We start from the raw sequence: 14,438 nt of genomic DNA on the forward strand, positions 1-14,438 counted from the left end.
AAAAGAGGACAGGACCAAAACATATGAGCTAAAGAAGCCACCTCAGAGTGACATAGGGAGCACCTACAAGGGGAATAAACAGGCCCAATATATCTAATTATTATTATCTTTATCCTTCGTTATAACTAATTATTGTCTTTATCCATTATAACTAATAATTGATACATTCATCCCTCGATATATCTAATTATTATTATCTTTATCCTTCATTATAACTAGTAATTGATACACTCATCCCTCGATATATCTAAGTACCTCCTGCACCACACCAGTCCCGTGTCCACAGGTAAACCAGGTGTATTTCAGGGATTGAGAATGGATGCCCTGTCCCTGGTGCTTGGGAGGGAATAACTACCCCACCTCATCATTGGCTGGGAAGTGACGTGTGACATTTTCTCTCACAGGTCAAGCCCACCCAGAAACCAAGGGCCAGGAGAGTTCCAGTGAGGATGGGGGTTCAGATGAGGGTTCTGACTGTCCGATCTTGGAATCTCGAGGCTCCCCTGACGCAGTGTGATCTGGAACTGGGAGAGTGCTGAACATGTCCCTCCCGCCAGCTGCTGTCTCTACCGTGACCCCCACCCACTCAGCCCCTGATCATAGGATGTCTGCACCTCACACTGTGTGGGAGGTGTCACTGAGATAGTGGGCTCCCCAGTGTGGGGCAGTTCCTGACTGTAGCAACTACTGGGAACCGATCGATGATTGTGTGCATTGAGATGGGAGCTCGGGGTGACTATGTCAGTGTCTGTCCCTGTGTCCTGTTTATTTGTTCTGTCACAGGTTTTACACAGAACATTACAGCACAATACAGGCCCTTTGGCCCATAATGCTGTGCTGACTTTGTAATCCAGTCTAACATCAATTGAACTCTCCCCTCCAACATAGCTCTCCATTTTTCTATCATCCACGTTCCTTTAAATGCCTCTACCAGCACCCCTGGCAGCACGTTCCTTGCATCCATCACTCTCTATAAAAACACACCTCTGATATCCCCCCTCGTACTTTCCTCCAATCACAATAAATTGATGCTGTCTGTGTTGGCCATTTCCACCCTGGAGAAACGTCTCTGTCTTTCCCTCTCATCAACTTGTACAACTCCAAGTCACTCTCGTCCTCCCTCACTGCGAAGAGAAAATCCCCACCTCACTCAACCTCTCCACATCGGACCAGCTCCCTAAGCGGTCACCTCACTACAGAAAGGATGTGGATGCTATAGAGAGAGTGCAGACGAAATTTACAAGGATGTTGTCTGGATAGGAGAGTGTGCCTTTTGAGAATAGGTTGGGTGAACATGGCCTTTACTCCTTGGAGTGACGGAGGATGAGAGGTGACCTGATAGAGGTGTACAAGATGATGAGAGGCATTCGTCGTGTGGATAGTCAGAGGCTTGTTCCCAGGGCTGAAATGGCTAACATAAGGGGTCACAGTTTTAAGGCGTTTGGAAACTGGTACTGAGGGAATGTCAGGGGTCAGTTTTTCCACACAGAGGGTGGTGAGTGTGTGGAATAGGCTGCCAGCGATGTTGGTGGGTGAGGCGGATATAACAGGGTCTTTCAGGAGACTCTTGGATGGGTACGTGGAGCTTAGAAAAGTAGAGGAAATTGTACACAGTTTCTAGAGTAGGTTACATGGTCAGCACAACATAGTGAGCAGAAGAGCCTGTGATCTGCTGTAGACTTTCTATGTTCTATATTGTATTTTATTTTATTTTATTTCTCTGTCCGCCAGAGAAAGCAGGATCTCCCAGTGGCCACACATTTTAATTCCATGTCCCATTCCCATTCGGATATGTCTATCCACGGCCTCCTCTACTGTAAAGATGAAGCCACACTCAGGTTGGAGGAACAACACCTTATATTCCGTCTGGGTAGCCTCCAACCTGATGGCATGAACATTGACTTCTCAAGCTTCCATTAATGGCCCACCTCCCGCTTGTACCCCGTCCGTTATTTATTTATATACACACATTCTTTTTCTGTCTCTCTTTCCTTTTTCTCCCTCTGTCCCTCTGACTATACCCCTTGCCCATCCTCTGGGTTTTCCCCTCCCCCTTTTCCTTCTCCCTGGGCCTCCTGTCCCATGATCGTCTCATATCCCCTTTGCCAATCACCTGTCCAGCTCTTGGCTCCATCCCTCCCCCTCCTGTCTTCTCCCATCATTTTGGATCTCCCTCTCCCCCTCCCACTTTCAAATCTCTTACTCACTCTTCCTTTAGTTAGTCCTGACGAAGGGTCTCGGCCTGAAACGTCGACTGTACCTCTTCCTAGAGATGCTGCCTGGCCTGCTGAGTTCAGCAGCTATTTTTATGCATGTTGCTTTTATTTTGATTATTAGTTCTTTTTGTCTTTTGCATGTTGGTTGTTTGTCAGCTTTGTTATTGTGTAGTTTTTCACAATTTCTATTATATTTGTGTATTTTGCTGTGAATGCCTGTAATGAAATGAATATATGACGCTGTGTATATAATTCTGTTGTGGATTTAATATTTGAGTAAATGTTGATTTGGATTATTATTTATTATTGATTATACTTGTTTAATGATTCTTCGTGTTGTTAATCTATTCTTTTTTAGAATTATAATCGTTCTGTACATTGTTGATTACACAGTCTTTGAAATAAATCATTCCTGGCTCGCTGTAAAAATAAGCGAATATGTAAAAATGTCCTGTTGCTACCAAATGATACGTGTAGGCCTCGCTTAAAGTGAACACAAAGTTTTGGAGCCCCATCTCTTCCTTTGAAATTGCTCTCTGTATTGTACTGCCCCGGCTCGCGTATCCGGACAAGTCGGACGCAACATCCTTGGTCGACACTGACCGACGGAGACCTCACTGTGCTGTGCCTGACCTGCTGAGTTCCTCCAGCAGTCCGTGTTTACTGCTCCGGATTTCCAGCCTCTGAGAATTTCTCATGTATCAGGATAAAGTAGTGGTGGTTGGGGTGTGGAGAGGGGTGGTTACGATCAGTCTGAGCTAGTGAACCTGCTTTAATTCCCGGGACGCGGTTTTCTGTGAAACAGGATGAGACCATGAGCGGAGCGGAGCGTGTTCATGGCCCGGTGAGTAACCATTATTCGGGATTCCCTGCGCTCCCTCTCCCGCGGATGGACGGTGTCCCTCACGGACCCGCAGCCCCGCTGGGAACTCGCTAGCCGCGGTAGTGTAGTGGTTCGCGTAGCGCCGAGAGGCGGGTTCAAGTCCCACTGTGGTCTGTAAGGTGTTAATCGGTTCTGCCCAGTACCGTCTGGGTTTCCTCAGGGGAAAGAGGTCCTGGTTAGAAGGTTAATTGCTCACAAGGGTGGAACTGGGTGTCGAGGGCTTCTGGGGCGGATCTCTAAATAATTAGGGTTGGCGGTCAGTCTCTTTGCCAGGGTCAAATGTCAAATAGGAGAGGGCGCGGGGTAAAGATGACGGGGAGTGGGGAGGGGGCGTTGAGGGCAAGTTGTTTCACACAGTGATGGGTGCCTGGGACGGGCTCCGGGGTGGGTTGGAAGCAGATATGATTGTGGTGTGTCAGGGTCATTTACACAGACACTCACACATTAAGGGAACGGAGTGATTTGAGTTCTGTACTTTTGGGTGGGATTCGTTCAAACCGGCGTGGTGACTGTGTCCTGTTTGTAATGGAGATGGCTGAGTTTACAACCCTCTGCGGCTTCATCTGATCCTGGGCAGTTCCGGGTGGTAATGCAACCGATCACAATGCTCTCTCTGGTACATCGGGAGAACTTTTACTCTACTAGGACGTAGGCCACTGAGAGATTCTAGAGGATTGGAGGATCGCCAATGTTGTTCGGCTGCTTAAAAAAGGCTCTAAACATAAACCAGGAAATTATAGGCTAGTGAGTCTGACATCATTGGTGGGAAAGTTATTGGAAGATATTCTAAGGCATCGGATATTGGCAATTGGATAGACGAGGGCTGATTACGGATCGTCAGCATGGCTGGTGTGTGGTCAGGTCAAGGACGACCATCGGAGCTTGCAGTAGGATCTGGGTCAGCTGAAAAGTGTCAGATGGAATTTAATGCCGGCAGGTGCAAGCTGTTTTCATTTCGGTAGGACAAACCACAGTAGGTCTTACACAGCGAACAGTAGAGCACTGGGGAGTGTGGTAGAACAGAGGGGTCTGGTAATAGAGGTCCATAATTCACTGAAAGTGGCGTCACAGGTAGACTGAGTCGTGAAGAAAACTTTTGTCATATTGGCCTTCATAAATCAAAGTTTTATTGTTCAAGAGATGGGCTGTTAAGCCGTTGGTGAGGCCTAATTTGGATTATTGTGTGCAGTTTTGGTCACTTACATACAGGAAAGATGTAATAAAGTTTGAAAGAGTACAGAGAAAATTTACAAGGATGATGCTGGGTCTGAGTTCTCAGGAAAGATTAGGACTTTATTCTTTAGAGCGTAGAAGATTGAGAGGGGATTTGATGAGGTATACAGATTGAGGGGTATATTTAGGGTAAATGCAAGCAGGCTTTTCTACTGAGGGTGGGTGGGACTACAACGAGAGGTCATGGGTTAAGGGTGATGGGTGAGAAGTCTAAAAGGGAATGTGACAGGAAACTTCTTCATTCAGAGGGTCGTGAGTGTGGAATGAGCTGTCAACACAAGTGATCCATGTGAACTCCAGGCAGTTCTGCAATGAGTTGGACGCTGACTGGCAACTGTTGCGACGCTGCTGGTGAGAGTCTCTGCCTGTATCGGTCTCTGCCGTTGCGTGGAGAGGGGTGGGGGTGGCTGCGGGGCTGCTACACAGGCAGCAGATTGCTCTCTGTATTGTACTGCCCTGGCTCGCGTATCCGGACAAGTCGGACGCAACATCCATGGTTGACACTGACCGACGGAGACCTCACTGTGCTCTGCCTGACCTGCTGAGTTCCTCCAGCAGTCTGTGTTTACTGCTCTGGATTTCCAGCCTCTGAGAATTTCTCGGGTAGCAGGATAAAGTAGTGGTGGTTGGGGTGTGGAGAGGGGGGTTATTATCAGCCTTTCTACTAAGGGAAAGGAGCTGTTTTTCAGGCTGCTGGTCCTGTGGTTGATGCTAGTGAACCTCCTTTATCCTGTTACTGACTTACCAGCAGCAGTTTGCTGGTGTCTTCTCAACAACTTCAGCAGTGGGGTCCAGTTCTGGGTTGTGAACCGTCCCAGAGTCTACCTTGATTCTTCTCCGTCTTGTTTTACGGCGGTTGGCACCCAGCTTAATGGTGCATTACCGCCACTGTCTGCTCTGGAGTGTGCAATGGACTTACATTCTAAATCCCTTCACCCAATATCCCTCTGTCCCGCTCTCGCTCTCGCCCTCGCCCTCTCCCCTCCCTCTCTCACACACACATACCCTAACCTACACTTTATCCTCCCATCTTTGGCCACCCTAGTAACCCATTCCTGTTTATCCATCATATCCTATAAAAACCCCCGTACCCCTTAAGGAAGCTAACAATACCCGGACCTGCGCTCTCTCACCCATGCCCAGCAACCCTTTTAATGTGAATTCCTGCACCCCCAATTCCCATGATTACTTCTCATCATCTCTCTCTGTATCCCATACTTCCTGCAACTCAGAACTACATGTTCTACTGACTCCTCTTCCTAACATTCCTCACACAATCCTGTCTGGTGTTTCCCTATCATTTTCAAAGTTTTGTTTAGTGCACAGTGCCCCAGCCTTAACCTAGTCCACATTCTCCTCTCTTCTGTATCCACCACCTACCCTAGTACCTGCAACACTCTTTTGTATTTGATATAAATGCCTCCCTTTCCCCTCCCTGTCCCATCTTTCTTGCCACATTTGGTTGATTTTTTCCTAGATTACACACTTAACCTCTGCTTTACTGACGCTAATGTGCATTTCTATATTTTCTTTAATGCCCTCTTTGCCAACTCATCCACCCTCTCATTCCCCTTCACCCCTACATGTGCTGGAACCCATAGAAATTTCACCTGACCTCCCTGATTTGCAATTCTTGCAACTAACTGAAGGACTTCATAAAGTACATCTTGCCGACTGTTTGAGTGAAAGGACCTTAAACTTGCTAGAACTGAGGATGAATCTGAACATGTCAATGCTTTGGCTTGTCTGGCTTTCTGCACCCATTGCAACGCAACCAACACTGCCAGCATCTCCACTGTAAACACCCCTAACTTATTAGATGTTCTTCTGCTGATTCCAATTTCTTTGGCTAGTATAGCCACCCCAAACTCCTGTTTCAGGTCCTTAGCACCATCCGTATAAATCTGAGTATAATCACTTACTTTTCCATCACATGACAGTTAAATGCATTTACCAAATCTGTTTTATATTTTCCTTTCCTTTTTACCTCTAACAAATGCCAGTCTATGTCAGGCCATACAAGCTTCCATGGAGTTACAACCGGATAAACTACTGAAAGACTTATCCGTAGATCAAACACTCCACATTCTTTAGCAATATCATTCCCTACCTAATTAAATGTATCCCTCTGAAAGCTCCCATTTTCCCAGCACTCCTGCAACACTCCTTTAGTAGGGTGAGAATCATTGTGCCCCTGCAAGTTAGCCCAGTAGTTTGCCATTAATTGCATCCTTCTTAGTTCCAAAGGCATTACTCCCATTTCTACCTGTAGGGCTGACACTGGTGACGTTTTAAAAGCCCCACTGCACACTCTCAAAGCCTGAGCCTGAATCACATCCACCTTCCTTATAAGAGACCTAGCTGCTGATCCATATGCTATATTTCCATAGTCCAACACAGATCTTACTAAAGCCACATACATTCTCTTCAATGCTGAACAAATTGCTCCCCATTCCCTGCCAGTCAAACATCTCATCACATTTATTACTTTTTTACATTTCTCCTCAACCTTCCTGATATGGTCTGCCCATGTTAATCGTTAATCAAATTTAACTCCCAGAAATTTAAATGATCCAACCCTTTCCAATTCAATCCCATACATCATTAACTTCTTCCCTACCTCAGTTCTTTTCCTGGTGAAAAATACAGTTTGAGTTTTGTCTACTGAAAATCTACATCCCCAATCATAACCCCACTCCGCCACTTCATCAATTGTTTCTTGTAGTATCCTGATTATATGCTCCATGTTCCTGCCTCTTCTCCACAAGGCCCCATCATCCGCAAACAGTGACCTACCTATATCCACTGGTACCTTTGTGAAGACATCATTGACCATAATGGTGAAAAGTAACGGGCTAATCACACTACCTTGAGGTGTGCCATTTTCCACTATGTACTGTTTTGATAATTCTGATCCAATCCGAACTTGAATTTTTCTACCAAACAAAAAATCATTAATCCAATTAAAAACTCTCCCACCAACCCCCATCTTGTGCAGTTTAATTAATAATCCTTCCTTCCACATCATATCATAGGCCTTTTCTATGTCAAAAAACACTGCAACTACTGACTCTTTTTATTTGCCTGGGCCTTCCTTATTTCAGTCTCTAACATAATCACTGAGTCCATGGAATTCCTTCCCTTTCTAAAACCACTCTGATAACTTGCCAGCATTCCCCTTTTCTCAAGCTCATACGATAACCTTTCTGTTATCATCCTTTCCATTATCTTACATATATTTGATGTTAATGCAATTGGTCTGTAGCTAGTGGGTTTTGACGGATCTTTGCCAGGTTTCCTTATTGGAATTACTACTGCTTCTTTCCATGCACTTGGTAATCTTCCCTCCTCCCACACTCTGTTATAAAAATGCAGCAACTTCAAGAGCGCTCCTTCTCCTAGATTTTTTAGCATCACAGAGCATATCAGATCTTTCCCTGGGGAGGTTGGTCTCAATCTCTTTATTGCTCTCACCATTTCTGCCAATGTAAATGGATCATCAATTATATCATCTGTTCCTTCCCTCCTGTTTAACACACCTGGGTGTTGGCTCATTATTCTTTCCCTTCTCCTTCTCTCTTCTTCAGACAAATTTTCTGAACTGTGTATCTGAACAAACGACTTGGCCATGATCTCAGCCTTATCCCTACTGGAGACTGCAGTTTCCTCCTCAGATATCATTACTGGATATTCCCATTCCCTTCTATCTCCCCCCATCCTCTTAATCATTCCCCATATCTCTCCCACAGGTGTTGTTCTTCTTATTTTGTTGCAAAAATCCTCCAACTTGCCCTTTTAGCTTGACGTATAGTTCTTCTCACCACTGCCTGTGCTTTCTTATATTGAACCAAATGCTGCATATTATGGGTTCTTTTGCTCTATTTCTGTTTTTTTACAGCCTGACAACATTCCTCTGTCCACCATGGTACCAGTTTCCTATTCATCCTATTTTTACTCCTGGGTATAGATCCTTCTGCTGCCATGATAATTGCTGAAGTCACCTCACTGTTTAATTCATCTATATTTCCAGAAATATCAATCTTTGTCAATGCTTCTTCACTCAACTTCTGGAACTTACCCCAATCAGCTTTTTCAAACACCCACTTTGGGATTCCGCCACCTGGTCTTACTTCAACTCTTTCACCCACTGAACACAAAACTGGGTAGTGATCACTGCCTACTGTTGAAGCAGTCCAAACTCCCCAGTTACTAACGCCAGCCAAGGTATTAGACACTAACGTAATATCTAACACTGACTCAGTTCCTGTTGTTATATCTATCCTTGTGCCGCTACCATCATTCATACACACCAAATCCCTTCCTTCCATCAAATCTTCAATTACCTTTCCATTTGAATCTGTAATCGGATCCCCCCATATTGTGCTATGAGCATTGAAATCTGCACACCACACTACTTTATGTCTGTTTTGTCCTTGTACCCTTAATAGGCTGTCCAAATCCTACCTTTTACATGGAAGGTTGTAAAAGGTTCTCCCTCACTTCTTCCCATGTCAGTCCTACTAACCCTAAATGGTTTACTGCTGCTTTGACCACCAGCTGAATTTTGTCACTTTTTGACTTTACCTCAGCCGTAGTATTAATCACTCCTGCAATGAATGTTACTGGAACCTTTTTGTCTACATAAATCCTGTCATTTGTTCTTTGTTGCATCTCTCGTATCCCTATTGCTCCCTGTTCATTAGGAGCATTATTCTGTTCTCTTGACATTCTTGCAGCTTCTGCATAAGTGATCTTTCTTTTCACTCATATTTCTTGAATTTTATTCTCCCGTGTAAAGAGATAGCAGATATTTGTAGTAAGCACAAGGTTGTGATTGTGGGAGATTTTAATTTTCCACACATAGCCTGGGAAGCCCATACTATAAAAGGGCTGGATGGTTTGGAGTTTGTAAAATGTGTGCAGGATAGTTTTTTGCAGCAATACATAGAGGTACCAACTAGAGAAGGGGCAGTGTTGGATCTCCTGTTAGGGAATGAGATAGGTCAGGTGACGGAGGTTTGTGTTGGGGAGCACTTCGGGTCCAGTGATCACAATGCCATTAGTTTCAATATAATTATGGAGAAGGATAGGTCTGGACCCAGGGTTGAGATCTTTGATTGGAGAAAGGCTAACTTTGAGGAGATGCAAAAGGATTTAGGAGTAGCGGATTGGGACAATTTGCTTTAAGGAAAGGTTAAAAGTTTGAAAGAGCCATGGTTTTCAAGGGATATTGGAAAGTTGGTTTGGAAAAAGAGAGAGATCTACAATAAATATAGGCAGCATGAAGGAAATGAGGTGCTTGAGGAATATAAAGAATGTAAAAGGAATCTTAAGAAAGAAATTAGAAAAGCTAAAAGAAGATATGAGGTTGCTTTGGCAAGTAAGGTGAAAATAAATCCAAAGGGTTTCTACAGTTAAATTAATAACAAAAGGATAGCGAGGGATAAAATTGGTCCCTTAGAGAATCAGAGTGGATGGCTATGTGTGGAGCCAAAAGAGATGGGGAAGATTCTGAACAATTTCTTTTCTTCGATATTCACTAAGGAGAAGGATATTGAATTGTGCAAGATAAGGGAAACAGGTAGGGAAGTTATGGAAACTATGATGATTAAAGAAGAGGAAGTACTGGTGCTTCTAAGGAATATAAAAGTGGATAAGTCTCTGGGTCCTGACAGGATATTCCCTAGGACCTTGAGGGAAGTTAGTGTGGAAATATCAGGGGCTCGGACAGAAATATTTCAAATGTCATTAGAAACAGGGATGGTGCCGGAGGATTGGTGTATTGCTCATGTGGTTCCATTGTTTAAAAAGGGTTCTAAGAGTAAACCTTGCAATTATCAGCCTGTGAGTTTGACGTCAGTGGTGGGAAAATTGATGGAAAGTATTCTTAGAGATGGCATATATAATTATCTGGATAGACAGGGTCTGATTAGGAACAGTCAACATGGATTTGTGCGTGGAAGGTCATGTTTGAAAAACCTTATTGAATATTTTGAAGAGGTTACTAGGAACGTTGACGAGGGTAAAGCAGTGGATGTTGTCTATATGGACTTCAGTAAGGCCTTTGACAAGGTTCCACATGGAAGGTTAGTTAGGAAGGTTCAATCATTAGGTATTAATATTGAAGTAGTAAAATGGATTCAACAATGACTGGATGGGAGATGCCAGAGAGTAGTGGTGGATAACTGTGTGTCAGATTGGAGGCTGGTGACTAGTGGTGTGCCTCAGGGATCTGTACTGGGTCCAATGTTGTTTGTCATATACATTAATGATCTGTATGATGGGGTGGTAAATTGGATGAGTAAGTATGCAGATGATACTAAGATAGGTGGAGTTGTGGATAATGAAGTAGGTTTTCAAAGCTTGCAGAGAGATTTAGGCCAGTTAGAAGAGTTGGCTGAAAGATAGCAGATGGAGTTTAATGCTGATAAATGTGAGGTGCTATATTTTGGTAGGACTAATCAAAATAGGACATACTTGGTAAATGGTAGGGCATTGAAGAATGCAGTAGAACAGAGGGATCTGGGAATAATAGTGCATAGTTCCCTGGAGGTGGAATCTCATGTGGATAGGGTGGTGAAGAAAGCTTTTGGTATGCTGGCCTTTATAAATCAGAGCATTGAGTATAGGCATTGTGATGTAATGTTGAAATTGTACAAGGCATTGGTGAGGCCAAATTTGGAGTATTGTGTACCGTTTTGGTCACAGAATTATAGGAAAGATGTCAACAAATAGAGAGAATACAGAGAAGATTTACTAGAATGTTACCTGGGTTTCATCTCCTAAGTTACAGAGAAAAGTTGAACAAGTTGGGTCTTTATTCTTTGGAACGTAGAAGGTTGAGGGGGGAACTTGATAGAGGTATTTAAAATTATGAGGGGGATAGATAGTTGATGCGGATAGGCTTTTTCCATTGAGAGTGGGGGAGATTCAAACAAGAGGACACGAGTTGAGAGTTAAAGGGCAAAAGTTTAGGGGTAACATGAGGGGGAACTTCTTTACTCAGAGAGTGGTAGCTGTGTGGAACGAGCTTCCAGCAGAAGTGGTTGAGGCAGGTTCGATGTTGTTGTTTAAAGTTAAATTGGATAGATATATGGACAGGAAAGGAATAGAGGGTTATGGGTTGAGTGCAGGTCGGTGGGACTAGGTGAGAGTAAGAGTTTGGCATGGACTAGAAGGGCTGAGATGGCCTGTGTACTGTAATTGTTACAGTATATGATCATATGGTCTCATAACCTCACACCCACTATATGCCACAGTCCTGTTCCGCACTTTCCATATTCACAGTCACCCACACATCTAGCACATCTCCTCTGCCTTTTGCAGTTTTTAGCTATGTGTTCAAACCTTTGATTAAATATAGCACCAAATGTCTTTGATACATACACCCTTACTGGGTGACTCATGAAACCCAGGAACATCTTCCTTGGCACTCTTTCTTCTTCAAATTCAATCAATACTGATTCACTTTCCTTTTTCACTCCCTCCTTTGTTGTTTTCAGTCTTTGAACATTCATTACTTTCCCTCCTTTGATATTCCTCTTTATCTCCTCCATATTTATACTCATTGGTACCCCCGTGATCACTCCTTTACAACCACTGTTTTGTGCTCCCACCCTCCCAGTGTATTCCACCTTGCATTTTCCTACCCCTTTCAGCTTGAGTGCTTTCTCAAGTTGTTCCTCATTCGCACATCTTACCAATAGGTTGCCATCATTAAGGACTTTTGCAAATACTATTTTCCCTATCTTATTTGTCGGAGTTGTTGTTAGCACAAACGGGTTAATTTTCTTCATGTTTCATTGAGCCTTCTCGTAAAACCTAATTATGACAACACCTCCTCTCTAAAGCAAAACGTTGACTGATCGTTTCCATGGATGCTGCCCGACCTGCTGAGTTCCTCCAGCTTGTTGTGAGTGTTGCTTTGACCCCAGCATCTGCAGATTATTTTGTGTTTACCTTCTCTCTGAACTTGTTTCAGAGCTGTCATTTCTTATTCTTTTATCCCCTTCCCCTTTGTCTCGGTTTTCATTCATCCGTCCCCTCACTATCTCCTCATTCCCTTTATTTCTCCCTTCACAATAATCCATTTCTCCCCAGCTGCCTGCCTCTGATTCCGAATCCCTATCCCGCTCCTTCTCCACTCTCTTTCCCTCAATCCACCCCTCGCTTCGCCTTGTCCGCCATTACCGACCCGCGCGACCCCCTCCCAGCAATTCCCGCCCCTTCCCCACTCTCTTCAACAAGTTCACGCAGACGCCGGCTCTCCCAGCACCGCAATTCCCACCAAACTCGTCCCAGAGTCTAGGGTTGGGGCGGGACGTTTAAAGCCATTGCCTAGCGGGGACGTAATTGCATACTGGAGATTACACCAGCCGTATTTCCCTGATCATTGGCTGAGTTTCAACTAATCACATAACCAAGTGCTGATATTTAATTCAAAGAGCAGGAAATTTAATTCCCGGGATAGGGTTTGCCGGGCAATTGGATACTGCGGGTTACACCCCACCGTATTTCCCGTATCATTGGCTGAATTTGAACTAATAACATAGCCAAGTGGTCGTATTTAATTCCCGGGACGTGGGTTGCTGTGAAACAGGATGAGACCGTGAGCGGAGCCTGTCCACGGCCCGGTGAGTGACCATTATCCCCGACACCCTGCGCTCCCTCTCCCGCGGATTGACGGCGTCCCTCACGGACCCGCAGCCCCGCTGGGAACTCGCTAGCCGCGGTAGTGTAGTGGTTCGCGCAGCGCCGAGAGCCGGGTTCAAGTCCCACCGCAGTCTGTAAGGAGTTAATCGGTTCTGCCCAGGACCGTCCGGGTTTCCTCCGGGGAATGAGGTCCTGGTTAGAAGGTTAATTGCTCACAAGGGTGGAATTGGGTGTCGAGGGCTTCTGGGGCAGATCTGTAAATAATTAGGGTTGGCGGTCAGTCTCTTTGCCAGGGTCAAATGTCAAATAGGAGAGGGCGCGGGGTAAAGATGACGGGGAGTGGGGAGGGGGCGTTGAGGGCAAGTTGTTTCACACAGTGATGGGCGCCTGGAACGGGCTCCGGGTTGGGGTGGAAGCAGATATGATTGTGGTGTGTCAGGGGCATTTACACAGACACTCACACATTAAGGGAACGGAGTGATTTGAATTCTGTACATTTGGGTGGGATTAGTTAAAACCGGCGTGGTGACTGTGTACTGCCCTACGTTCCAGGTTCTTCCAGCCCTGGAATTAGGAATCCTGTACAGCTGGAATTCTGCCTACAGAAGGAACTATCCTGCACTCCGATGGGAAGGCAGAGATGCTCCTGTGGATACTGACAGGTACTGGGAGATCCCACTCTGGAGAAGGGGCCGAGATGTGGGTTCATTCTCATACACTGTAGGTTTGATGTCATACGGCTATCGGTATTGGGTTTATTACAATAGACAATAGGTGCAGGAGTATGCCATTCGGCCCTTTGAGCCAGCACCATCATTCACTGTGATCATGGCTGATCATCCACAATCAGTATCCAGTTCCTGCCTTATCCCCATATCCCTTGACTCTGCTATCATTCAGAGCTCTATCTAACTCTTTCTTGAAAGCATCCAGAGAATTGTCCTCCACTGCCTTCTGAGGCAGAGCATTCCACAGAACCACAACCCTCTGTGTGAAAAAAATTTTTCCTCAACTCCATTCTAAATGGCCTACCCCTTATTCTTAAACTGTGGCCTCTGGTTCTGGACTCACCCATCAGCGGGAACATGCTTCCTGCCTCCAGCGTGTCCAATCCCTTAATAATCTTATATGTTTCAATCAGATCTCCTCTCATCCTTCTAAATTCCAGAGTATACAAGCCCAGTCGCTCCAATCTTTCGATATATGACAGTCCCGCCATCCCGGGAATTAACCTTGTGAACCTATGCTGCACTCCCTCAATAATAAGAATGTCCTTCCTCAAATTTGGAGACCAAAACTGCACACAGTACTCCAGGTGTGGTCTCACCAGGGCCCTGTACAACTGCAGAAGAACCTCTTTGCTCCTATACTCAACTCCCCTTGTTATGAAGGCCAACATGCCATTAGCTTTCTTCACTGCCTGCTGTACCTGCATGCTTACTTTCAGTGACTGA

At 44.9% G+C, this 14,438-nt stretch overlaps 1 protein-coding gene across 2 annotated transcripts in view; it reads left to right on the plus strand.

Annotated features, from left to right (window-relative positions):
- LOC140198325 (uncharacterized) overlaps positions 1-14,438 on the plus strand; it is a 36,481-nt gene that overhangs the window by 7,111 nt on the left and 14,932 nt on the right. The window lies entirely within an intron of this gene.

This window comes from Mobula birostris, chromosome 5 (genome assembly GCF_030028105.1).
Source record: "Mobula birostris isolate sMobBir1 chromosome 5, sMobBir1.hap1, whole genome shotgun sequence".
Lineage (NCBI taxonomy): Eukaryota > Metazoa > Chordata > Chondrichthyes > Myliobatiformes > Myliobatidae > Mobula > Mobula birostris.